Source organism: Sturnira hondurensis, unplaced genomic scaffold (genome assembly GCF_014824575.4).
Source record: "Sturnira hondurensis isolate 20B ecotype Veracruz unplaced genomic scaffold, ASM1482457v3 Scaffold0020787, whole genome shotgun sequence".
Classification (NCBI taxonomy): domain Eukaryota; kingdom Metazoa; phylum Chordata; class Mammalia; order Chiroptera; family Phyllostomidae; genus Sturnira; species Sturnira hondurensis.
In genome coordinates, this window is record NW_028093418.1 from 1,563,487 (window position 1) to 1,590,448 (window position 26,962).

Genomic DNA, 26,962 nt, shown 5'->3' on the forward strand with positions numbered 1-26,962 from the left:
GGCTCAGCCCGGTGAGCACAGAACTCCCCTGTCCTCCCCTCCACCGCCCCCTCCTTCCCTCCACCCCTCACCTACAGAGCCAAGGCCTCACCTTCAGTCCGTGCAGCTCCTGTTAACAAATCATAAAGCAGCTTTCATGCGTACAGCACGGATGATGCCTGACCTCCTATCCTGACACCTGGAATTACCAAAATGACCCTGCAAGGCAGCCCCTATCATGCCCTTCATATGGGCTGTGAGGGCTGGCCAGGGTGGGGATGTCTGTCTGTCTGTCTGTCCCAGAACCGAGAGCTGCCAGGGCACCAGCCCCACCTGCAGGGACAATATCTGAGCAGCCAAGTCGGGTGAGAGAGGCTGCTTCTGAGGGATGTTTACAGGGAGCTGGGGGACCACAGCCAAGTGCACACCCCTGAGAATGGAGACCTCCCCTCCCTCCCCCAGGGGCTGCCACCCCAGCCAGGATGGATTCGGGGTTAACTCTGGCTGGAGGAAATGATCCCCCAAACTTTCTGCTTCTGTCCCTTGCGGTCGTTTACTTTATTGTTAATGATGTTCTCTGACTGTTTTTTTAGGTATAATTAAAAAATGGAATCCTTGATGCATGTTGACAGCTGCAAACACTGGGTGTGACGACCACACCAATCAAGCAATGGAATATTCCACTGCCCCGGAAAGCTGCCTTCCCCCTCCTCCCAGGATGTGCCCCCCCCTCCCCCGCAGGGGCAGCACGCAGTCTCACCTCCTCTCCACAGGGGACTTTTGCCTGTTTCTGAACTTCATGAAAATGGAAACATACGAAATACATTCTTTTACATCTGGCTTCGGCTCCGCATTATGCCTGTGAGATTCTTCCGTGACATCCCGTGGATCGGTAGCTTATTCATTTTTATTGCTGCGTGGTCTTTTATCAGAAGAAATAACTCAGTTGTCTCCCTTCTCTCTTTTCATTTTCTTGTTAATGGCCATTTGGGTTGTTTCCAGAGTTGGTTTACTGTGATCAGAGCAGCTCTGTCTTTTGGGGGACACACGCAGTCATTTCCCCAGGGCACAGACCTAGGGGTGGCATCGCTGGTCGCCCCGGTCGGTGTGGGTTCACTGTATTAGAAACCATCAACCAGTTCCCGCGGGGGCTGTGCTACCCTTGCAGCATCTTCTGACACGTGTGCTGGTTCTGGGCCAGGCAGCTGGCCCGTCCACCTGGCAACCCCCTGAGGGGGTCGTTTGAGCCCCCTCCACCTGGACATGGATCACCTGAACCCCAGCTTGAACTAGCTTAACTCCGAGGAGGGCACTCACTGGCTATGGGTCCAGGGCGGGCAGGGGCAGGTGTCTGGAGCCAGGGGCTCTCCCTCCCTTTCCTGTCTCTCAAGCCTGCTTCTCTCTGCCTGTGGTTGACTGTCTCCCAGACGGGCTGAGGTATGGCTGGCAGCCGGGGCCTCTTACAGCTTTGCAAGCATTTGGTACCTTCCAACCCAAAGATAAAAAATGCCGAAAATGAAAGCCCCCAAGATGCCAGTTTTAAAGGTTTCAGGTTGGTGACTGTATGAAACTTTGATGGCACTCTCTGTTGGTCGGGCCATGGGCAAAGAGACGGTGTCGTACACCGCAAGTGTGAGTCAAACGTGGTGTTTTATGCTTGTCTCCTTTTTTTTATGCTGGAAATAATGTAGTCCTACTAGGAATTATGTTTTATGTTTACCAGGAATTACTTGTTCTCTTTCTGTCCCTCTCTGTCGATCCTCTGTCAATCCATAGAGAGATGAATACATCTCTCTATGTATTCATCAATCAATCTGTATAGATATCCTTCTGTATGAATGGCTTATCAATATTATTTCAACTCTGGAGCCTCACAGGTGCAGGCCACACCTGGCAGGCTGGACCAGGGGTGGTGACAGAGGACACTCAGCACAGTGGAGCATTCAGGACAGGCTCTAATCTAACCAAGGGCTGAGAGGTCTGGGCCCTGGATCTGGGGCTCTGGTGCTGTCCCTGTCTGCAAATATGGCTCTGGGACAGTCACCTAATGCTCCCTAACTTCTGTCTCCACCTGCGTAACATGGATGTGGGAGTCCCCTTTCTTCCTTTCAACCCAGCGTGGCAGGATCCGGTGAGAGAGCGGACTCGAGGGCCTTTAGTATAGATAGGAAAGTACCTAGTGAGTGAAGGCAGTAGCCCCTAGGGGCCTGTGAGAAGCTCGCAAGGGGCATTGAGCATAGGTTGTTGTAAGAAAATCACTTTCTAGCTCCTTAATCTCCATACACACGTTTTTCTGGTTTGATTTGCGTGAGAACCTGAATTCACAAAATTGGTTCTCCTGCTTCATTATTAAAACAAAACAAAACAAAACATACCCCTCACTCACCACCCCTTCCTCTGACTATGAAAACCTCAGTGAGAACAGAGAAAAATAAGGGGAAAAGTCCTTTATTGCTTAGTCAGGATTCCATTACCCTGTGGACTCTCATATTTATCATCTTATGCATGTAAATTAAGGGGAAAGACGGTCCAAGAAACAGCATTTTGATACATTAAGTGTTCTGAATGTGGACATATGGTCGCCTGAGTGGTAGGAGCCTAGGTGATTTTCCTTCTTGAAGGAGAGTCCAGTGACAACAAGGTGAAAAGAACGCTAGTCAGAAGCATCGGGTGCTGAAGAGAAAAGAACTCAGCCTTATAGAATGCACTTAAATGCAACACTTTCCAGCCACACTCAGGACTGATCCCAGGTCAGGTCTTCGGCTGAAGGGGAGAACAGCGTAGCACAGCCTGAGGACGCAGCGCGGGGACACTGGTTCATTGAGATGCAGCGCAAGGGCTGACCCAGACACTCACAGCTCTCAGGACACATCCAGCAACCCCCACAGAGGAAAATTTTAGGCGACTTGTTTTGGATGCTATTCAGTAAGATAATTTGAAATCCTCTTTGGTGAAATCATATCACAAAATAATCCAGTGAGAGCTAATGCTCACTTTATTTTACCACATAAAATATTTAATCCTTTCTGCCTCCTATTAAGAAGGGTAATATTATTGTAGCTTCTAGACTGATTACTTTCCAGCAGAACATACCTTTCTATTTCATTAAATGCATATGAAAAGCCAGACCATATTTCATCTCATTAGGAGATGCATTTCCAATTATATTTAACTTTTTATGTTTAAAAAGTCATCAAAATTGGTAATTTTTAGCAGTTTTGCTCGATTGTGTGATAATTTAATTCAGAGCAGTTTTGTTTAAATATAGAGAGCCTTAAGGTCACAAGAATAAAATTCATTTTTTAATGAACTAAAATATGTATTTAATGTTTCTTTAATGTATAATGGGTGACTATACATTAATAAAAGGTTTTCAAATTTAAAATGTTAAATTGTGTTAAAGGTTTGTGAAAGAAGTAGAAGAGAAATATAAATTCAAGGAGAAAAATGAAAGCAGTAAAATGTCTCAATGGTGAGGAAGAGCTTATTCACGTACTTTAAATCGGGTGGCGAGCGTGAGATTATTAGGAGTTCCAGATTCCCTTTAGTGTTTTAAAAGACTGATAGTTTCATGTTTAAACATCAACATTTGCAGAAAATTATATCCCTCATGGTCACTAAACTTATGAAAACTTTTACATGTGACCTTAAAAACAGGCAGTGGGATGTTCTGATCTTCCGAATTCTTTTGGTGAGGTGCATGCGAGCAAAGATTGGAAGGCGCTGAGCTGGGCGAGGCCGCGGTTGCAGAGCGGGCCGGTGCTGTCTTCCTCCTGGTCCACCGTCTCCTCTCTCTGGTCCATGACCAGCCTGACCAGGCGGCTCTGTCTCCCTGAGCAGCTTGCCTGTAGAATTGCTCTTTTGTCCGCAGCCAACTGCCTGTTTAAAAGAATGATAATAGTTTAAAAAAAACAACATCAGTTCGTTATTGCCACAAGTATATTGCATCAAAAAAACACCAAAAAAACAAACCAGGAAAATGTTTATTGCTGCATTCAGTGGCATACAGCAATGAACATTTATGCCAGGCCATGGGTCTGTGGATGGGCTGGCGGTTCTGCTTATCTTGCCCACGGTCTGGTGATATTAGCCGGGCTCACTTGTGCTTTTACAGTCCCTGAGTGAGCTGGTCTTTCCTCCTCATGACTGCCCATCCTCTAGCAAGCTGCCTTGGGCTTATTTTCGTGGTAGTGAGGCAGGGTGCTGAGATGCAGAGAAGGCACGCGAGACCACCTGAAGGCCTCCCGCAACTCTGGAACTCCATCCCTTTCTCCCCATCTCATTGACCAAAGCAGATCACAAGCTGGCACAGACGCAAGGGGTGGGGAAGTAGTTTCCACCTCTTGATGGTAGAAGTGGCAAAGTCATATTGCAAAGAAGCAAAGATATGAGCAGAGGCAGAGAATTGGGCCATGTGTGCAATGAATGTATAACAAATAGTTATGACTTGTCATGAGCCAGATGCATTGATTAGATGCTTCAAATGGGTGAACGAGTTTGTTTCTCAAAAAGGTGGAATATCTATCTTTATGTGTCCTGTGATTTTTTCTGCCCCTCTTTTTCTTTCACAGGGACCCTGAAAGCTACTCTTTTTTCTCCTAATGAGGTAGAGTCAAAGACTTAAGGAAGCTGCAGGCCACAGTGACCAACAGGATGTGTGCTGCGGAGTGAGGCAACCTGCTCCCCCACACCAGGTACGACCGGGGCTGGTGTGCCGGGAAGGAAAGGCCGAATGGGGAGAAAGGCGCAGAGAGGCCGTGAATGCTCAGAGCACAGGGCAGAGGTCCTTCTGTCTTTAGGATGAGGAACGGAGTGGAACTGGGAGGGACCTGTACCCTCTTCTCCCTCAGTGTAGCTGCCCACTCATTTGAGGCTGGAAGATAATCCGCCAGGAGCCCCTGGCACCTCTGTGGATAGTGGGCAGGGAATTTGAACTGTTTGCACGGATGGGCAGTAAAGGTACCCCCACACCTCGACTAGGAGGAACAGAATGAAATCACGTGGTGACTTCCTTATGAGTCAGGGCAGCTGCAGACACACTGTCCCCGTGTGACGGGCTGTTGTTATCGGAGCACTTTTCATGGGCCAGGCACTGTGCTAAGTTGCTGATGTGGCCTCATTTAAGCTCACAACCCAGGACAAGAATAATTTAGATTGTAGGATGGTTACTGCTCTCAATCAGCTCCCCAGGAGAACTCCTTTTTGTCTCAATAGAGGAAGGGAGGAAGGGAGGAGGGAGAAGGGCACTTCTTCCTTTCCAAAAAGCCAGTATCTTTCCTTAATTCTGATTGGTTCAACCTGGGTCATGTGTCCACACCTTATCCAATAACTGTGTACCAAGAGAATGCCGAGTGCTGATTAGCTGAGGCCTGGGCTGCGGAATGAATGACTGCGCAGGGGAAATGAAGTTACTAAAACGGGCTGAGACGAATCAGGGTCTACCTCTGGAGTAAGGGTCGATTTTTCAAACTATGTTTTCAGTACTCAGCGCGGGAGGGGTGGAATGGAACTGGTGGGGCGAACATTCACTTTGTCCACTACCTATGTCGGACTCTTGTTAGCCTCTCACTGCAGAAAAGAAAGCTGACACTTAGGGAAGAGAAAGGGAGTGAGCTGGGGGGTGGGTGTCAAGGAATTTCTACAGCCAGCAGATGACTGGGTTCAAGGTTCAGCCCTTTCGATGGCTGGTGGGAAGCCTGGCGAGCTCACTTCACAGTTCTGGTCTTTGGTCCATCCCCTGCCCCCGGGAGGCTTATCTCCACGGTTCTCTCTGGTGTTGATGTTCTGTGACTGAGCTCCTAGGACGNAGGAGGAGGAGGAGGAGGAGGAGGAGAGGGAAGAGGAGGAGGAGGAGGAGGAGGAGGAGAGGGAAGAGGAGGAGGAGGAGGAGGAGGAGAGGGAAGAGGGCGAGAGGGCAGGAGGGCACTTCTTCCTTTCCAAAAAGCCAATATCTTTCCTTAATTCTGATTGGTTCAACCTAGGTCATGTGCCCACACCTTATCCAATAACTGTGTACCAAGAGAATGCCGAGTGCTGATTAGCTGAGGCCTGGGCTGCCGAATGAATGACGCGCAGGGGAAATGAAGTTACTAAAACGGGCTGAGACGAATCAGGGTCTACCTCGGGAGTAAGGGTCGATTTTTCAAACTATGTTTTCAGTACTCAGCGCGGGAGGGGTGGAGTGGAACTGGTGGGGCGAACATTCACTTTGTCCACTACCTGTGTCGGACTCTTGTTAGCCTCTCACCGCAGAAAAGAAAGCTGACACTTAGGGAAGAGAAAGGGAGTGAGCTGGGGGTGGGTGTCAAGGACTTTCTACAGCCAGCAGATGACTGGGTTCAAGGTCCAGCCCTTTCGATGGCTGGTGGGAAGCCTGGCGAGCTCACTTCACAGTTCTGGTCTTTGGTCCATCCCCTGCCCCCGGGAGGCTTATCTCCACGGTTCTCTCTGGTGTTGATGTTCTGTGACTGAGCTCCTAGGACGCATTCAAGCTCACAAGGCCAGTAATTGGAAGTGCTCCGAACCAGAATTTGGTCCAATGGTCACACCTAGCTCTAGGAAGGCAGGAAACATAGTCTCTAGTTACGAAGCTAAAATTTGGGGCGATTTGGTGAAGAATGGATGTTGAGAGAGAGTGCTGTGACAGAGGCCGACCCATCAGCTTTACTTTGCATAACATATGCCGTTGTGGCCGATCTGAACAGTTAAAATAGTAACAAGTTCTATTTACTTATTCATGTATTTCCCACAAATGCAATTATTTTTTATTCCCAGGTACAACATGTAGAGGAATAATATTTTGAAATTTTAAATGATTTTTTAAAGATTTTATTTATTTATCTTTAGAGGGAAAGGGAAAGAGAGAAGGAGAGAAATATCAATGTATGGTTTCCTCTCCTGAGTCCCCTGCTGGGAACTGGCCTGCAACGCAGGCATGTGCCCTGACTGGGAATCGAACCGCGATTGTGTGGTTCGCAGGCCCGTGCTCAATCCATTGAGCTACACTAGTCAGGGCAATATTTTGAAATTTTAATTGAAGTACCTTCATTCTTACTAATTCATTGTAATCTACAGCCCTTCCTCTGCTAAAATTAACCCATGGGGCTGAGGCTTATCTCCTCGGGTGCAGACTCAGATGTGGAGATAGAAATGAGCCAATGTTCAGCTTTGGGTTTGGAAGCAGACTTTTGAATCTCGTGGCAGAGGCTGTAATTTTGAGAGATAAGGCTTTCAAAATTCTAGACTGCTCGAACAGTGGCAGCCCAAAGTTTATACCCTAAACAACAGTTTCTGAAGTACTCAGGATCTTGAAAGAATTTGTTTTCCTACCCCAAAGGAAGTAAGATCTATAGGAGGGATGAGGAGGGGAGAGCCAGAGAGCTGGGGAGGGAGCCACAGAGGAAAGTGCTCCAGGGTGGGCCCTGAGCCGGGATCTCCACCCCCTGCCCCACCCCGGGGCAGACCGGGTCTGGGTAGGACCCCAGGGAGGGTCGTGGGCCAGGGCGGTGGAGCCGGAGCACCCAGTACACGTCCCGATGTCTGCATTGCTGCCGGGGACTCCTCTGTGTCTGCATTTCTTTTTCTGTAAGATAGAGATAGTAATAGTAATGTCTACTTTGTGTTCTTATTGTTAGGGTTCAGTGACTAAGAACACACATAACACTTATACCCTGGCTGGCGTAGCTCAGTGTATTGAGCACGGGCCTGTGAACCAAAGGATCACAGTTCAATTCCCAGTCAGGGCACATGCCTGGGTTGTGGGCCAGTTCCCAGCAGGGGATGCACGAGAGAGGCAACCATACATTGACATTTCTCCCCCTCTCTCCTTCCCTTCCCCTCTAAAGATAAACAAAATCTTAAACAAAAAAGAACACACATAACACTTAGAACAGAGCTAAGTACATAATCAGCACCCAGTACATCTCTTGATATTAATATCGGAGAGGAGAGTGATCTGTGTAGAGTTTCATTTGGCCTCTAAAAAATCTGATATTAACACTTTCACATGTTCTCAGTTACATGGGGTACAGACATTTTATACTTGAGAGTTTAATATAATAGTTTATTAAGTAAATACTACTCAAAGTATATACAACTCTTGAATTACATAGATAGGTGCTGAGGACACAGAACTTCTTACAAACTCCGAGTATACTCCATGATATTCAAAAACTGTAATTCATGTCTGATGATACACCTTGTAAAAGTTCTGGGCTTCATTTTAAAAAGGTGAAGTAAATTGACATTCAGAGGTACACCCAATTCCCGTAAGCAGTCACAGCATACCTGTCACCTGCCATTGACATTTCCGAGTTCACAGGCATGGTGTCCCATCCATCTGTGAATACCTGCAGGTCTGCTGGCTTGAGAGATTAGGAAGAAACTGTGCTCCCATAAAGTTTGGGGGAGACACACCTTGAGGGGGAGAGTTCCACAGTGAGGATCTCATCTAGACCATTTGAAAAGGCCTAGCTCCACGCTGTCTTGACACTGCCATGGTGTCCGGGGTCCACTCACCTGGGAACAAGGGACCTGGCTTATGGGGTAGTCCCAGGGTCGTATGTGGAGCAGCTAGACCTCTCTTAGTAGTAATGTCATTCTTTGCCTCTGTGCTATACACACCCATGTGCACACACAAACACCGCCCCCCCCCCCCCCCACGCTTCAGCAGGAAATGCAGCTTTCTCCTGGAGCCCCTGCTCAGGTTGCCATGGCAACCCTTGTAGCCAAGTTCCTGGCTGAACAAGTTTTACAAGACAACAGACCGCTTTCCTGCACTGCTCTCCCTGGAAGAGCTGAGCCTGAACTGGGCTACGACGGTGGGAAGAGGCCCCAAGAAGGCCCCAGACCGATTCCGGGCATAGCTGCGGTGGAGGGAGCCTGCCCGCGCACTTGCAGTGGTTCATCAGGGAGGGTCGGATTGCACGGGGAGCCTCTTTCTGAGCAGGACACCGGGTTCCAGGAGGCTGGGCCAGCTTTGTGCAGACCCTCGGCTGCTGGGACCCACATGCCTGCATGCAAACACATGCTCTCGTTCTACTTTGTGGCCGGCAGGGCTTGAGTGGGCAGGAATTTTCCAACATCTCCTTTTCAAAAGATCAAAACAAAAACTATGATGGAATTCATGGCAAAAACTAGACTCATGTTTCTTATTCTTATCTCTTCTCAAGGCTTATTTGCTGCCGGTTGCCTGCTGCTGATTTAAATCAACAGTCAACCCCTCGGTTCCCACCACACTCATTCTGTGAACAGGACCCCTGAGTATGGAGACTGGGCTTCAGGTCTCAAACAAGGTCAAGGTAAAGGAGTTCGCCTGGGAAGGTGTGCCTGTGACAGCCTCCTGATGTCAGACCCAGGGCCAGAAATCTATTGAAGGCCTGTGCAGGGACAGGTAGTGTCATCTAAGGAGCCACTAGGTCACAAGGAAAGGAATACTCTGCAGGCTCAAAGGGCTTAATAGCCCATTGAGGAAGCAAGTTTGCAAATGCAAGGAAGATCTTGTGTTTGTCTGATGGATGAACCTAAACACACTTTGGGATGCAGCCTAAGTGATATCTGAGGAAAATTTATAGCTTCTATTAGAAAACTAAAAAAGAAAATAAATGAACTAAGCTTTATACTCAAGAGGCTAGGAAAAAAAATCAAGGTAAACCCAATGATCTTAAGAAATGGATTCAAATCTTGGCTCAAAGTCCTAAGAGATTTTTGAGGCAAGTTTCTGCAGATTTCTAAACCTCAATTTCTTCAACTGAAACATGGATGTAAATCACATCAGACACTATGTGTAAAATGCTTTGTTAATGGTATACAATGTTATTATGAATAATACTATGTTAATATTCAGTAACATGAATAATAATGACATGGAAATGTACATCGTGCATACGCAGTACCATTTTTTTGGTAAAAGCAAGCAGAGCCCGCTAGGAAAATTTGTGCAGATGGCTACTGATATGTTAACATTGGTATCCATGACAGTATTTCTCAACTCTTAAATTATTACACCTCTATCCCTGGAATCTTTTAAAACTATTTTTTCCCTAATTTTATTTCCCAGTAAAATTTTAGTACTACAGATATACTGTATATTTATCTGTTCATGTATTATATGGACAAATAGCTGTGCTTTACATACATGCAGAGTAAGTTTTTCTCCTAATAAGGACCAATTTTTGTGCCCTTAGGGGCTATATTGTCCCTGTTGAATGTTGATGAAAGCATGTCTAAACTTGTAGAAAGCTTTATAAAAATTTATCTGAGCCCAGATTTGAGGACGTGCCTGGAGAATAGCTGTTTTGTAGCTTATTTTATATGTTTAGAATTCAAGGAGAAAAATGTAAGGAAAGTTATATGAAATCTATTAGTGGTAAGATTGAGGTGGTGGGAGAAAGTAAAGCAGATAAATGTCTAGGATTGGATAAAAAGCAAAATGGAGAGACACGTGCTCTCTTTACATTGGTGGGTGCTGGCGGGTGCGAGGGGGTGCAGGGGAGTTACGTGGCAGCTAAGGATGGGGGGCAGGCCACAGGCTGACCAGGAGGAGTTTCAAGGTCTTGTGTCTGGTGCCAGTGGTTATGCCTTCCAGGGGCCTGGGAAAGAAAATTCCTCTGACATTTCAAAAGCATGTTATTCTAGATACATTAGAACAATGGACAGGGCTCCCTTAAGGTCAAGGTTGACCTTCACTGAGGAAGTGACAGGCTGAGACGTGACTGCTCGCCATGGCCGCTCCAGTTAGGAATTTATGATCAGGTTATCCTGCATGGGTACTTTCGGTCACTGAGTTTGAAAGGAGCCACTGGGCCCGCCCGAGCCTGTCAGGTTTGTGACGTAGCCTCTTTTGCATTCACCTGAGAATGGATGGCCCAAGGATGGTGGAAACACAGCTTCTCCTTGGTGCTTCTTTTGTTTTCCTTTCCTTCTCTCCAGTGTTTCTTGTCCTCCTCCTCCTGCTTCCTTTTCTTCTTCCAGTTAACATGAATGCCTTGTGTCCTATAAAGTATAGTAGTGATTAAAAAAAAGATGGGTGATAAATGGACTAGATATACCCAGATCCCTTTTTATGAGTTACAAGTGAATTCGGGCTAAAGGATCAGACACCACAAGTTTGCGGGACTCGCAGCTGCTTCCCCTCCCCCTGCTTCAGCTCACGCATTTTCAGAACAGGGACACCTACCCTACCCCACCCCCACCCCCGCTCAAAGTGGCTGGTGTTAGGTCTCCTTCAGGCCGCGTTGGTGGGTGCTAGCCTGTTTCCAAGGTAGGAAGTGCACGCAGCGTGGCCTCCCAGGTAAACTGCCTTCACCTGCAGATGCTGCTCTCATGCAGAGGATCTTAGAAAGCACAGCAAACAAGGAGACTTGGCCCTTCTGCATCCAACCGTACGGGCCTCTGTTTGCCGACTGCTCTCCCACCCTCCCTCAGCCTTAATTAAGAACCTACTAGTTTTTCTATTACTGTAACAGTGCGTGAGGCAACAAGTGGTTTGTGTCCCCAAGTTAATTCTCCCTTTGGGAAGCTGGGAGAACATTTTTTATCAGAACAACAGACAGGGTATTAAACATGGAAACATCGTTCTGAGCTGTATCTCCGATTCAGAAAACGATGGGCCTAATACTGCAGTGTTTGAAGGCCTCTTGGAGGTGTGTTCACCGCGGTGTTCCCAGCGCTCAGGACGACGCTGGCTCACAGGGGACCCTCTGTCCATTGCTGAATGGGTGAGTGGAGTTAGCGTCACCAAGATCTCACTCTTGACAGGCTTTAGCTGTTGCTTACCTAGAGTTATGAGCAAGAGCAAGAATTTAATTGGTCTTGACATTCCATTCGATCTTGAACGCATTTTCTGCTGTTGGCAATTCAGAAAGAACAGGTTCCCTTTTTATGCACAGTCGGAACGAACACGCTCCTCTCATACTGTTCTGACTGCTGGTGACAAAATGTATCCCGAGACTGAAAAACAGGTATTTCCAATGTTGGCTCCAAAATCTCCCTTTAAAAAAAAAGAAAATATGACCATGTCCTGGAATATGACAGTTATCTTAGGGATAAATAGTATGAAATGGTGAACTCATAAATTTTTTTACATTTTAAGATAAATATTTTGATTTAGAGGACTCTCCCATCCATTCTTTTTCTAGTTTATCTTTTTAAGAATCAAGAAAATTTAGCCAACTTCAAAGTGGTGCTCGGGAGAGGATTAGATATATCTTTTTCAAGACACTTTTAGCATCTTTCAATGACCTCTTTATTTCTCATTTTGCATATTTTAAAGTTTATTCTGAAGAATTACTGAATGGAAATGCAATGCAATTACATACCATTGATGAGGAACATTTTGCAACACGGGAGTCAGCACCTTCTCAATTCCTATTCTCCGCCAAAACCTCTAGAGAAGGAGAGAGGGAGAAAGGAGGGGGGGGGAGGGGACACGGCAGTGCCTTCTTTCCTGTGTCACCTCCAATGGGTGAGACTCTGTCATTCTTCTGTTGTTGCGACTAGATTTTTCTGACCTGAAAATGGCTGCCCCAGCTGCATTGGTCCTTTGCTCCAGGCGCTCTTGGTGTGTGACTTTGGAACTATTTCTAACCTTCATGGGATCATTTAGGACCCTGTCCCCAGCGTGGGTCTGCCACTGTGTGTGGAAGAATGACAAACTTCCGGAACTGGACGAGAAACAAAAAACCAACAAAACACTCTCAAGGGCTCCTCTACTCTGCTGGAGTCCAGGCTTTTCCAAGCATCAGAACTTGTTCCAATGAAAGTTTCTCTGGAAGCGGTGGCAGATAACATTGGTGCCTGGTGCATACCTTCCCACGCTCAGGGGCACTTTAGTTCCCAATGGTGGGAACTGCCGCTGGGCTAGTGGGACCTGCTCTGCCTGCACTGGTGGAAAACCAGAAGGCCTGGAATCTCTATCCTTCCAGAGTGGCCCTCCCCAGTGCTTTGTCAGTAGGGGAAGACGAGAGCCCGGGCCAGCTCTGAGGTGGAAGGCACACTCTAGAACTCCCGGTGGGATCAGGCCGGGGCCACCCCTGCTGATCAGATTTTCCTTGGCTTTCTCTCCTGCTGTTTCAGCTTATGGGTCTCCCTTGGGGGCAGGTCCTTAATAAATTACTAGCACACACCACTGTTCATCTCAGGGTGTCTTCTGGGGAACCCGGCCAAAGGCAGAAGCCTGGCCTATCACAGGAGAGGTGCTGTGAGTGAATTATGGGAGGGGGTTTTCAGACACTACTGTGTCTGATGTTCATACTTTCTCCTTTCTTAGTCTCTCACTTTCTCAGAGAGAAAATCAAGGCCAGGGTAGTAGAGGGGAAAACTGGGGATTATAAAGACTCCAGGTAGGAAGTACCTGTCAATGCCTGGAGCAAAACCTTACCAGTTCAGAAAGTCTGTTCACGGTGGCAGATAATGCTGGCTCTGAAGCTGTCTCCTGTGTATCCCCCCGGAGGTCATCTGTTGCTTCAGTTGACAGTCTCTGAACTAATGCCTCCTTCCTTTGTGCCCCTGCACCTCTGGGCTGCAGGACTTCCCAGGCCACAGAAGTCACAGCCAGGACACAGCCAGGTGGACGTGGTGGAGAGTTCACTCCCAAGATCAGCCCTCAACCCAGGCAGTTGGAAGCGGGCAGGTGAATAGCTGTCTTTCGCCCTTGGTTGGTGAGTTTTGAGGTTTGCGTTCTGTGCCGTCTCTCAGAGGGTTCTTGCCCACAGTCAGAACCTGCTCATTAGCCTGTTCATTCTCGGCTTTTCTTTTCCTCGTGCCTCCTTTCCTTACTTCCTCACCATTTCCTTGGATGACCTCCCAAATGGCTTCCTCACTCAGGTCTTGGTCTCAGAGTGGGCTTTTGGCGGAAGGTGGAGTAAGACATCCAGCTGGGAGGAGACCCAGGCAGAACTGGAGGTCAAGTGTTGAGGAAAGGACGCTGCCAAGAGCCAGGACAGTGTGTGTGCCTGGGGAGTGGGGTGAAGGTGGTAGGGTGGGGGGGAGGAGAAGGAGCTGGGGGCACAGGGTCTTCATGACTGAACTGACTCCCTGCCTGGTAGTGGGGGGTCCCCAGGGAGCAGAGGCAGATGCCTGGCAGGGATGGTGGCCCAGGGCGGCCCAGGGCAGCCCAGGGCTCTGTCAGGGGGACACTGCCCTCCACGCAGCACGATGAAGCCCTGACGCCCCCAGCTGGTGGTACAGAGTGTCTCACGTTCCCCCGTGTTGATCCCAGCTCACAGTGGAACTGACGCTGAGACCTGCTGGCCCTGTGTTGAGCACACCTGGAAATGGGGGGCACCTAGGAACCCCTGGATGTTAACTTGTCCAAGGGCTGTCAGCCGGGTAGATAGTTTCTCCAGGAAGGGAAGTGGAAGGAGCAGTGGGGTAGGGCTGTGGGTTTGAGAGTCAAGAACAGAAGCTCTAAGGAACTGTAAAGAAGCTGGGCACTTTCACCTGCTGAACTTGACTCTGTGGCCTCTGGAAACTCCTTTTTACACAGGTTGGTATTAAAGTAACCACCAGAGAGACACGAACACCGACCCATCAGAATGGCCCTGTGTGAGCAACCAGTGGGCCCTCCCTGTGTCCTCCTGGAACGCTGGACCTGCTCCAGGTAAAGTGGGGTCCGCCTCCAAAGCAAGGTCGGCAGCGTTCACAGACAGTGGGAGAATCTGGGCGGGATGAAAGCTTCCTGCGTGCACAGGAAGTGGCCACCTCGCCCCTCTGCGAGTTACAGGCATGATTGCAGGCATGTGGCCAGACTGCCTGGAGCTGTTACCCTTTCTGAATCCCTTCTCTAGACCCGGGAGGGCGGAGAGGGGAGAGGGGGAGGGTCTGGCTGGACTCTTCAGTGTGGCCATGCACCAGCTGTAACATCCAGGTTCCTTGCATTTCCTTAGGCCTCAGTTTCCCATTTGATGTGCATGTGTGTGAATGAGTTTGGTGTGTGTGAAGACAAGAGTAAGGCAGGTAGGGTGCTAGGGTGCAGAATTTAAGGTGCTCACGCTCGCATTTATATGTGCCTGTGGGTGTGTGCCTCCTTACATTTTGCATCCTAAACTCCTAGCTTGCCTCTCCATAGTTCTGGCCCTGGTGTGTGTGTATGTGTGTGACAGTGTGTACTTGTGTGTGTGTGTGTGGGGGAGCCCTACCCTCTAACGATAACACTGCCGTCATTTGGGGAGCACTTACTATGGGCTGAACACAGCCTGAGGTGCTTTTCTTGCAATATTGTCTTAATCCTCATATCAATCCTATGTGGTGGATATTCTCCCCCCTTTACAGATATGAAAGCTGAGGCTCAGCTAGAAAGAGACAGAACTGGGGTTCGAGCTGAGATCGTTTGATGTCAGATTCTGAGCACGACCTCCAAAGTACACTGGCCCTCCATGCAATGTGTTTCTGCAGTAACTGCGGACCCATGTCCTCAGCCGGGGTACAACCCCACTGTCTGTCTTCCCAGAGAAGCAGAGCACCAGATCACACACCAACAGAACAGAGCGATAAGGGGAGAATGATTCTGTTTCAAAAGAAGCCTCCAGTTTATGAAGGAATTCCCCCAGCAGGGAGCTCTCCCTGGGTACTGAGTTAGTTCAGAATTGGATGTGCAGCCGCCTCATGGGGTTTGATTCATAACCTTCCCTACCACTCATTTAAAGCAACGAGGAGGATTTATACTTAAAGATCGCTTTCCAGAAGACTAGGATCCTTCACCATCTCGCCCCAGGTCCTCCAGCCTTCCATGTCGGGGTTCAATTCCTATTTCACAGACAGGAGAAGAGAGGCACAGAGAGATTAAAGGATCAGACCACTGGCCTTGAATGAGGGCGAAGCTGGGCCTGGAACACACAGACCCTGCACTTGGGACCTTTCCGTGGTGCCCTCCCTCACCTGAGCCCGGAGGAGGAGGAAGAAGACACCTCATTTGAAGAAGTTCCTGGCGAGTCCCCACAGCCAGAGTAGGGCAGCTGCCTGGTCCCATTCAACTCCCCTGACAGTGATTTCTGTAGTGGCCCCAGGCCTTTGTTTCTTACCCATTTTCGCACAGCCCTTCGCCTGCTTGCCTTTTTCAGAACCCCGATAAGAGGCGTGGAGGAAGCACGGTGTCTTCCATGATGACCTGCAGGAGAAAGTGGGCCTTTAGGGGCCAGCTGTGAACCAGTGGGGAATCTCAACCTGCCTGCACACACCTGGGAAGACCACTGGGCTCCAGCCGGGGTGGGGATTTTCACGAGACTGAGAGCCTCTCCCCACCAATGCCTGTGTGGTCAGGGACCCCCTCCAGGGGCCAGTTTACACCCTCACTGGCACCACACCTTCTGGGCGGCCATTGCTGTGGATGGATTAAAACAGCATGAGATACTCTGCAAATTCATCCCCCAACAAGCGCTCACCTTGCTCACGAAGGCTTGGCCACATCCTTGTTTAACAAGAAAGTAGACTGGAGTAGGGGCAGATGTGTGAGCAGGGGTATCTTCCCTTCTGTTAATGAGTCTGCTCAAGCCCCAGACCAGGCCGTGGTGGGTGTCGTCATTATTCTTACCTAAGCTTTGTGATTGGCTGCAAATCAGGGGCTCCCCTCATTGGTGGGCCTTGACTTCCATTAAGGCCGAGTATAATCGATGGCCATCTGCAGAGCGTCCTGTGTTATGGGATTCTTCACAAAGTCACGCCCCACAGGCTTTATGTATTTTATGTGTTTCTACAGACTCAGCTTCATTCCACATGGAACTGAGTTGACATGAAATGGGAACACATCCAATAAGATGGTAAAATATAGCTTAGAACAAAAAGGCAGGTCCAGGGAATTACAAACAATCACTTTCTTTGCTTCTCCTTTTTCTTTTCTATTTTGTGCATCTCTAAAAGTGGGCTGGCTTGACTTTATTTTACAATCAGGGCATACATGAAAGAGACAAACAAAAAGGTCAACAAGCCCCACTGATAAGACAGAAACAGGAGGGAAAGGACTGTGCCCTGCCGGCCATGAGTCTGTCTGCGCTGTCCGAGTAGGTGCCGAAAACCCGCCTCAGCCCTTTCTCGGGACTTTGTAACAGCCAAGGCAGCAAGAGGGGAGGAGACAGTGGTATATATTTCATTCTTATCGCCAGAGAGAAGACGATTTATGTGTTTCTCAGGGGAAGGAAGGTTCTCGTACTTGACTCTAAGGATTTTCTCAGGTACAAGATTCCAGAGAAGTTGTGCCTTCCTTGGGTGGACAATAGCTTCCCGGAGCAATTCTTTGGAGGCCAATGGGGAGTGGGAGGGTGGGGGGCCAGATCGGCCCTTCTGGTGGCCCGGCTTCACTCGAAGATATTGGAAGCCCTGAGGAAATTCTGGCTTACTTCCATGAGCATCTCTCGTGCTGAAGAGCCCTGGGTCAGAAGCCATGTTCCTTGAGAAGGGCCTGGCGGGCAGGGAGTGGAGACTCAGAATGGAAGGAGGGATCTGAACGAGGCTGGTCTGCCATGTCTCCATTTCCAAACCTGGAGATGCCACACGTGCCAAAGCGAGGTTGCTGGATCTCAGGGGTCGATACAGAAACGGAGGGACCTGTGGGACAGGGAAGGGGCAGGTACGGCCCCGGGGTGGGGTAACGGTGGCAGAGCCAGGGCCCTGAGTGGCTTTCCAGCTGCCTTTTCTTGCTCTCGTTGCCTTGGGTGGATGATTGCCTGTTGGGTGGGTCTTCCACAGGGCAGGAAGCAGGGGGCACATCCCAGAGAGCCATCAGGGCAGTGAATGACACTGTGTGCGGTCCCCCAACCCAACCCCGAGGGCCAAGCTTACCTGGGGGGTGAGTCTAGAGAGCTACCCAGGGGCTCTCCCCCGAGAGGTGCCCCTGGAGGAACACAGCGGAGCTCTCCGCCCCCAGCCAGGTGGACATACTGGCTATGTCAGCTGGCCGTCCCAGGGTGGGCAGGGTGAGCACTTTCAGGGTAAATGAGAAGACATCTGAGAAGCGCATATGCTATTAAGAAACCCAACCAACGGAGCAACTTGTGCAGGAGGAGCAGAACTAATGGAACAAATAGAGCGAGAATTTAGAACAGGCATAATAAATATCCTCGGGGAGATTAGGAAGTATGAATAAACATTTATGAAGACAACTAATTACAGATAATAGGTATGAAGAATATAATTGTTAAATAGAGCGCTCAGTGGATGGGTGGATGAACATTGTGGATTCAGCCGGGGGATGGATTCTTGAGAGGAAAGGACATTTGGGCTGTTTGTCTTACAGAAATTATCAGAAAGGGATAAAGAGGTGGAAAGAACGAGAGAAAATAGTATGTAGGGTGGAATAAGAAGTGTCGACATTTTTTCCTGAGACTTCCACAAAGAGGGAAATGAGTAAATGGAGGAGAGAAAATAAATATTTGAAAAACTAATTACTGAAGAGTGTTCTGAGCTAGTGCAATAGTCCCTCTGATTAGTTGGGTGTGTGGAATACCAGACGTGACAGGTTCACATGCACACACGCACGCATCTAAACATATGACAATGACATTTAAATACATCAAAGAGAAAAGTTTCCAGAGAGAGAAAGCAGGTCCCTGCAAAAGAGTCCATTTCAAATAGACATCAGACTTCATATCGGAAAGCCCAGGCTGCCCTCTGGGAGGCTTGCCCTCACACCCAGGTGCCCACAAAGTTCTGCCACCAGGCCTCGGTGATGGCCGGGCTGCCCAGGCGGGAGGCAGGGCAACAGTGGAGTCTGCTGCAATGCCTCGTTCCAACCCAAATGAAAAGATAAAGCGGCTTATAATTTTAACCGCATAACCCATGACAAGAAAATGCATAGTCTTCTCATCCTTGATTGAGACTAAGTACCTCATTAATGCTGATACACCTACCAAGGACTCAAAGGGAAGGCAGTGAGCCTGGTACCTGGGACCAGAGGCCTGAGGGCCCGACCCAGGATGCCACCCTAGGGATCCTGAGGGTTTTGGAGCACACTGCCTGGCACTCTTCGGGCAGCACTCACCAGGGCAAAGGTCGAGTCCTGGGGGGAAGGACTGGGCAGGGGCAACAAAGCGAATGTTGGTGCTTTCTCGGAGCTCTGCTCAGGGCTGAGCGTTTCTCAGGCTGTGGTGGAGCACGATAACTCAAATTGAGTTGTCTGAAATTGGGGTATTTCTGAGATAGGTGGGGCCTTAGAAATCTTTCTGGCTGGGGGCCCAGAGAGGGTGAGAGGTTTGTTCAAGGCCACACAGCTGTGAGTGCAGGAGCAGCTGGCACTGACCCTTTTGTGACACTGGGTTTGCAGTGCCCCTTGCATCCAGCTCAGGGAGTATGACTTCGCCTCGGAGACAGTGTTCATGGAGGCCCTGTGGCAGGACCTCTGGGGGGCTCAGCACCCTGTTCCCACACCGCCTCATGGTTCCTTACAACGAGGGCCTGTTACTCTCAGCTGAGGGCTTTCTCTGGCTGCAGGGCCTTGCGAGCCTGGTTCACAGGGCGCCTGGGAATTAACTGCCCTGGGAGTGGCCTTCAGCCAAGGGGAGATGGGAGCTGGTAGGTAAATGCCCCAACTCCTCACTTCTTGGTCTGACCACTCTGAAGCATGTTCTTCGCTGTTAGTTTTTTTTTTTAACTGACTTGAGAGAGAGTGAGAAGAAGGCAGGGGGTGAGGGGGAGATTGATTTTTTGTTGTTCCACTTACTGATACATCCACTGATTGATTTTTGTATGTATCCAGGCCAGGGATCGAACCCACAGCCTTGGCATACTGGGATGATGCTCTACCCAACCAAGCTGCCCAGCCAGGGCCCGTGACTGTTATTTTGGAAGCCTGGCCCCAGGACCAGCCATACGGGTATCACCTGGGAACTCGACAGAAAGGCAAATTCTCAGGCTCCACCCACTTCAGAGCAACTGAATGAGAAACTGAGGGTCCTTCGGGAGATTCTGAAGCTCCGTCCAGCTTGGGAATCTGCCCACAGTGTCTTCTGGACCTTCCTTCCTCGCAGCCTCAGTTACCCCAGGGTAACCTGCTTGGTGACGTGCTGCTGAGTCTGTCGTCACCTGTAACTCCCCCCACTCCTCTACTGGTGCTCTCTGAGGTCACCTCCCAAATGAAGTACCCTCACTCAAACCCCCTCCCCCAGCTTCTGCGGGAACCCCATTAAGACAGCTGGTACAAGGGGCCCCAAACGCCCCTGAGGTGTCTTTTCCGGATAAGTTCGCAGTGGGTTCCCGACACAAGGTGGAGGGGATGTGAACCCTTGAAAAGTCCCATCCCACATGCAACATGTAAACTGGCTGTTTCTACCCAGGTGACAATGAGGCCAATGCACAGCCACACCACTCTGAAAAATGCGCCATGTCACCAGACCGCAAACATCACTTCCTCTAAACAACAGCCACGAAGAGCTGCTCTCTCAACCCCCAGTTCTAATCCAATGGAGGCCTGGGAATCAGCCAGCACAAAGCGCTCAATGCAGACTGCACACCGCCTGCCTGCAAGCACCTTTCTTACCCCGCTCCTTGTCCTTCCGGGGCAAGCGTCAGTGGTGCAGCGCTCCGCTGTGCTGACACCCTGGTGGGCCACAGTGCACTTTTCTGAAGGGCCAGGGTCTGTCTGGCCAACCGTGAGGACCCGGGGACAGGGCAGGGCAGGGCAGGGTCGGATCTCTTGAGGAGGACGCTCTCTGCTGCCTAGCCCAGGGCCAACAGCTCAGTAGCCCCAGGTGGAAATAAAAATGCTAACTGCCTTGATTTATTGAGTTCCACAACGGGCGTGGGTGCTTTCAGGTGATACGGCTAATTGTCCCAATAGCCTGAAACGTCCCTAATCACTCACCCTCTGATGGAAGGGAATACAGGAGTTTTCCAGGCCTCTAACCCTGCCGTTTTCGAGAGCTTGAAATGCGCCCCCCGCCCCCTGCCCCTCTCCGCGCCCCCGTGCCACAGTTAGGTCTGGGGTCTCCCTGTGAGGAGAACAGAGTGAAGCAGACACCAACTGTGTTGCTAATGGTTACTATTAGAGGAAAGGGGACCTCCCCCCCCCAATCAATAATTACAAAGACACATTTTACGGGAAATAAGCTAATACCAGTTGTTCCCACCTACGGCTGGTAGAACAGACAAGGCACTTTATAGTCTTGGGTGTCTGTTAACGGCTTTGGCGCGGTGCATTTTATGCACGTCATGAAGTTCAAGTGTACAACCCAACACTCCAGAGTGCACTGCAGTTGAGCAGCGGTCACCATAAACCCGTTTCTCATTTTCATCCCCCAGTAAGATCTCTGGTGCCAATTTACGATTAATCTCCATCCCCACCCCAGCCCTGGGCAACCCCTCCTCTACTTTCTTTTTCCCCGAATTTGGATCTTGGCTGTCTTAGAGCCAAGTATTTCTCAGCCTCCCGGCTCTCACTTGTCCAGCTGGAGGGTAGGTAAGAGGCAGCCCAGACCAGAGCGCTCTCCTGGGACCCTCGCTGGTGGGTGGGACTGAGCGGGCAACTCCTCTCTGGGTTCAGTGTCTTCACCGAGAAATCGGGCATCACCAGGCCGGCGTTGCCAAGGCGCTGAGAGATCCCTGACACTGTGAACTCGGTAGGGGGCACCTGCTGATTCGCAGATGAGGAAACAGAAGCTCAGCAGGTCAGGTAACATCCTGGGTGTCATCGGCTAGAAAGTGATGGAGCTGAAATGTACACAGAGTCTCTCTGGTCTAAAATGAGTACAATGTTGATCGAGCCGAGGCATTTTGTCAAGTCTGAGCTGTGCAGAGTAACGTCGTTCCCCGCTGAGCTTCCGTAGGATGTGGGCCCAGAGACAGCTGCCTGCAGCCTCGCCAGCAGCTCTTACCCGCAGCCCCTCTGGCGCTGCCCGCATCCAGCTGGGACGTTGAGCCTCCCCGAGTTCCCACGTGTGTTGCTGTGGCCCAGACATCTATGGGACCTCTCACCCCACAAGCTCCTTCCAGGTCACACACCGATTTCAAATAGGTTCACAGCAACTGTTTTATTTAGTGACTGATATGATTGATTTTAGAGAGAGGAAGAGACAGGGTATGTGCCCTGACCGGGGATCGAACCCGCAACCTTGGTGTAGCAGGACGATGCCCTGACCAACTGACCCACCCCATCAGGACCACGGTAACTGTTCTTGATCAAGGAGGGTCACCACTGTTCCTGTCTGGGACTCTCCAGCTTGGGGAGCCAGACACTCAAGACTCACCTTCCTGCAAGCACAGGGTCCCTTCCCGTAAGTAACGCTCTCACGTTCTGCAATTCCAATCCCGGTAAGCAGACTCCAGAGTCGTTCTGCGATCAGTCCCCTGCCAAACAGCCGTCCAGCGGGCTCTGTCCCAGAAAACAGAGAAGCTGCCGCTCACGTGGCGCCCGGGACTTCGAAATCTCCAAAATCACTGCAGCTCAGTGCATTTGCCAAGACAACTGCCTGAAAAGAAAAAAAAAAAGAAAAGAAAAGAAAGAAAATAAAGATCCTCCCTGAAATTCGGAACTAGCCCTCAAGAGGCAGGTAGGAGGTCCGTTGGAGAGCTGGGGTCAGCAGTTCTGAGGCAGTGCCAGCAGTGGGTCACTTCCCTGCTCTGGGCCGGAGCTGCCTCCTCGGCAAGATGAGTTTGGTCAGGGGAGTTTTTTTAAAGTTATTTCTATAGTATTCTCCCTCCACCCTCCAACCCACACATACCAAGCTCTGTTATTATTCACTTTATATACCTGGGTTGTAGGTAAACTTTTATTCCAAAAACGATTCCACTGCTAAAGAGAATGAAAAACCACTGGGGTTGCTGCCTTGAGCTGTGACAAATAATTTAGGACTTTGCAAAAGATTTCTCTCAAAACTGAGCTGTGTCCCTGTGATTGATATCAAGGAGCTCTTGGTCGACAAGCATTCTACAGCTTTCTTTACAGACCTGTTTTAGGAGTCCACCGATGGGCGACTGCTTGGAAATTTTATTTGGAATAGCAGATAAAGTAACAAAAGCCACGAACATCCGGACACCATGTTACGCATCTCAGCCTTCACGTTTCGTCATTCGTTCCGGTCCTAACTGCATCCCGTGTGCAGATTATCGAGGGGTGAGGGCTTAAGAACCAGAGGGGTTGGGGAGGGCCAGTGCAATGAGCATGGCAGGAAAGAGCAGGGATGCTTCGCTAAAGCTGAGCTAACGTTCCAGCCAGGGGCCCGTCTCTCTTTCAGCCCCAACATCACACAGTTTCAGTCAACAGTGTGTGTGGCCTCCCTCACTCATCCTCCTGGCCAAGAAGTTTGACATGGTCAGCCCCCAAACATCTGATGACAATAGCTTAAAGGGGACTTGGGAGAGCTCAGACATCCATTAACGAAACACATGTAGGGGTCATATTTAGATGCTGGTTTGAATTAACAAACTGTAAAATAAATTAATGAGGCAACTGTGGAAATTTGAACACTGAGTTGATGTTGGATGCTATTAAGGAATTATTGCTCCATGTTCATGAGTTCTTTTTCTCTTTCGCTCAATCCCTCCACTCCACAAGTATGGTAATTGTAGGGGTGAGGGTGAGGTGGGGCAGGGGTTTGATGGAGGTCGAAGAGGGTGTAAGGGGGATAAATGGTAATGGAAAAAATACAATAATAAAACCAACTATTAAAAAATCAAAAAGAAAAAGGCAAAAAAAGAGAATGCATTCACACCAGGAAAAAAAAAGAAATTATTGCATTTTTTACTGCGTTAATGGGGTTGTGGGTATGGGTTTATGGGTTTTGCAGCATCTTTACCATTCAGAGACATCTTCCGTATTTTTATGGGTGGAGTGATCCAATGTCTGAGTCTGCTTCCAAGTCACAGGGGGGCACAGTGAGTGGGCACATCCATGACACCTGCCCCTGGGTGGTGGACGCACAGGGGTTCCTTCTATTATTTTGCCACTCTTGTGTGTATTTAAAAGCTTTCATTATATGAAGTTAAGAAATAGTTGTTGAACGCCGACCAGGAGTCAGGCATTGTTTGGGGACTGAGAGACTAGGTGAATAGAGACATAAGGGAGACAGGCCTTCCGGGCCCTGGCTCCTCCCCTCACCCTCTCCCTCAGACCTGCCCTCTGGATTGAAATCCAAGGGGTTGCTGTGACCCCGCTGGACCCTGCAGGTCACCAGACTTACTGGTCTGAGTCCTAGAGGGAGAGATACTGCCTACCGACAGAGGCAGAAACTTCCGGCGATGAAGAAATGATTCCTAAATCATCCCGGTAGTACCAAGGGATGTATTCCATCTTAAAGCATCCTTCTTTGTCTTTATTTTTTAAAGATTTTATTTTTAGAGAGAAGGGAAGGGAGAGAGAAAGAGAGGGACAGAAACACCCATGTGTGGTTGCCTCTCACACGCCCCCTACTGGGGACCTGGCCCACAACCCAGGCATGGGCCCTGACTGGGAATGGAAGCAGCGATCCTCTGATTCGCAGGCTGGTGCTCAACCCCTGAGCCACACCAGCCGGGGCCTGTTTCACCTTTAAGGAGGGAAGGATACTGGCTTTGACTGAGGCAGCGCCTGTAAAGCCCCTGATACTGAGCCCTTCACTTCTGGAGTCTCTGTAAAGTGCTCCCTTCCCCTGCCCTCCCTCTCCAGCCCTCCTCACCCCTCCTTCTCCCACGGGGAATAGCTCTTCTCCGTGAAGCAGCCAGGGCGGCCGGTTGCACTTCTGGGGAATTTGCGTTCTGTACTTTCTCTGTGCATCTGGACGGGATTAGGGAGCAGGTTTAGGGTGGAGGCCAGGAAGCCCGCCTGGGAGCTGGGTGGAAACCAACAAAAAGCTGGTGGATTACCCTAAAAAAGAAACATCTCGCTAAACCAAGCTTTTGCTTAGTTTTAGCCAGTGCATTACCCATCTGCAATGTTGTAAGTTTCACGCAAGGTGTTCTCACATCCTGTGAGGTTAATACTATTATCTTCATAACAATAACTATTACATTGTTATACCATTGACCCTTGAAGTACTTGGGTTCATGAGTGGACTGTTGAAAAAGTCCACCTCTCTGTGGATTTTTTCAATAAATACATACAGTACTCTAAGTGTATTTTCCATATGATGTCCTTAGCAGTATTTTCTCTTTTCTCTAGATTATTCTATGGTGAGAATACAACATATAATACCTATACGAAATATGTTCGTTGACTGTTTATGTTGTTGGTAAGGTTTCCAGTCCACAGTAGGCTGTCAGTAAGTAAGCTCTGGGGGGAGCCCAGAGTTATACACAGATTTTGGACTGCATGGGGGATCGGTGCCCCTTAACCCCCATGTTATTCACGGGTCAACTGTAATTATAATGAAATTACCGACTAGCATTCATGGAGCATTTACTGTGTGCCAGGTATGCGCTGTGTGCTTTACATGCACTGTCTCATTTCACTTTCCAGTAAGCCAGTGAGGTAGGTACTGTTGCGACTTCCATTTTCCTAGCAAGAAGGGGCACTTTGGGGCACTTGGTGGGTCCCCCATCCCATCTGCATCCGCACCTTATTGCTGCAGCCCTTTGGACCCGGGGCTGAGCTGGGGAACACCTGGTTGTTGGGACCCATGGGCTCTGGGTGCTGTGGCTGTTCGGGAACCTGTTAGGAGGTGATGGCTGACTCTGAGTCCAAAAGGGGGCCAGCAGCGGAAGGCTTTCCCAGCCAGGGGCAGAGCATGACAGCCCTGAGACACCGTCATGTCACCCCCTGAGCCATGTCAACCTCTACCTCATGTCCCCCGCCCCTGTCACCCTGTCCAACCAGAGGGTGTCTGACAACCCCAAACAGGGCTTTATGTCACTCAGCTGTATCAACGTGAAGATGAATGTTGCCACCAGTAACCCAGGGAGCAGAGCTGGCAAGTAAGAGGTGACCCCTTGGCCTACGCTTTCTCTCGTCCCAGCTTTGAAGGCGGAGGTCTTCTTTATATGGTACTCTACCCCGAAATCAGTCCCAGTCCCAGGGCCATCACATCTCTCCTCCCTGGGAGCCAGTCCCCAGAGGCATGGATGTGGCTCCTAGCCCCGTGATTCCTTTAAGACCCAGAAGTCTGAGAGCCCTCTGTTGGCTCCTTTGGCCCATTGCTCCCATCGGTTCACCCAGAAGTACTGGGTGTCAGTAGAGACTCCTACTTTCCCCTAAAGTTTGGCTACTCAAAGTGTGGTCCACAGAGCAGTGGCACAGGCGTCCCTTGTCAGAACCTCAGGCCCCGACCTGATCTGGGGGTCAGAGTGATTATTTAACAGGGTCCCAGGCGGTTTCTCTAGACCTTAGAGTTTGAACAGGACTGCTAAACCAGGAGTTCTCAAACTTGGCTGCACCCCAGAACCACCTGGGGAGCTTTTTTAAAACACCAAATGCCTGGTCCCAGCTCCCAGAGATTCAGATTTGCTTGGTCTGGGGAGCAGCTTGGGTGAGGGACTATTCAAAGGTCCCCAGGTGACCCCCAAGTGCATCTGGGGCTGAGAGACGCTGGCTGAGAGAATTGGATGACTTCCCATTAACGAGGAAGGGTTCGAGAGGAGCACCCCGTGCACTCCTGTCACTCGGGGTGCTGAGGGTGACAGAGGGTGACGCCCACTCAAGGCCAGCCCCTCCTCCTTGCTCCCTGGCAGGAAGGAGAGGGAAGCTCTTCTTGCAACAAACAAAGGAGGCTTCTTTGGCATTATTTCCTGGGAAGGCGGGGCACGCATCTCCAGCTGGAGTGCTTCCATTGTCCCGTGGCCAGGTAGCCACAGTCCCTGGTGAGAGGGGAGGAGCTACTGGCCAGTTCATCGGAAGGCCAGACTCCCTTAAGCGCCTTTCCTGAAGGATGGAAAAACAATGAAAGGGGCTAGACTTGGGCTGCTGCCGACCTTGCTCTTATGGGAAAAACAGAAGCTGGGGAGGGGGAGCCTGAGGAGAGGGTGTTGATGGCCATCCTGGCTGCACCCTGACAAAGGGGCAGCTTGTGAATTGCAGCAGGGAGCAGGGACAGCAGTCACGACCCCCCACCCCGGCCTCTTTCCACCCCCACCTGGCCTGCTCCCTGCATCC

General features: G+C 49.8%; 1 long non-coding RNA gene across 2 annotated transcripts; it reads left to right on the top strand.

Annotated features, from left to right (window-relative positions):
* The first annotated feature begins 12,255 nt into the window (after window positions 1–12,255).
* Window positions 12,256–16,872, top strand: LOC118976231 (uncharacterized). Of its 2 annotated transcripts, none has more exons than XR_005064220.1 (4): window positions 12,256–12,442; window positions 13,505–13,637; window positions 14,465–14,578; window positions 15,250–16,872. It is a non-coding gene; the product is annotated as an uncharacterized LOC118976231 (long non-coding RNA). The 2 variants fall into 2 exon arrangements; XR_005064221.1 differs by having other exon boundaries at window positions 13,505–13,609.
* The last annotated feature ends 10,090 nt before the right edge of the window (window positions 16,873–26,962 follow it).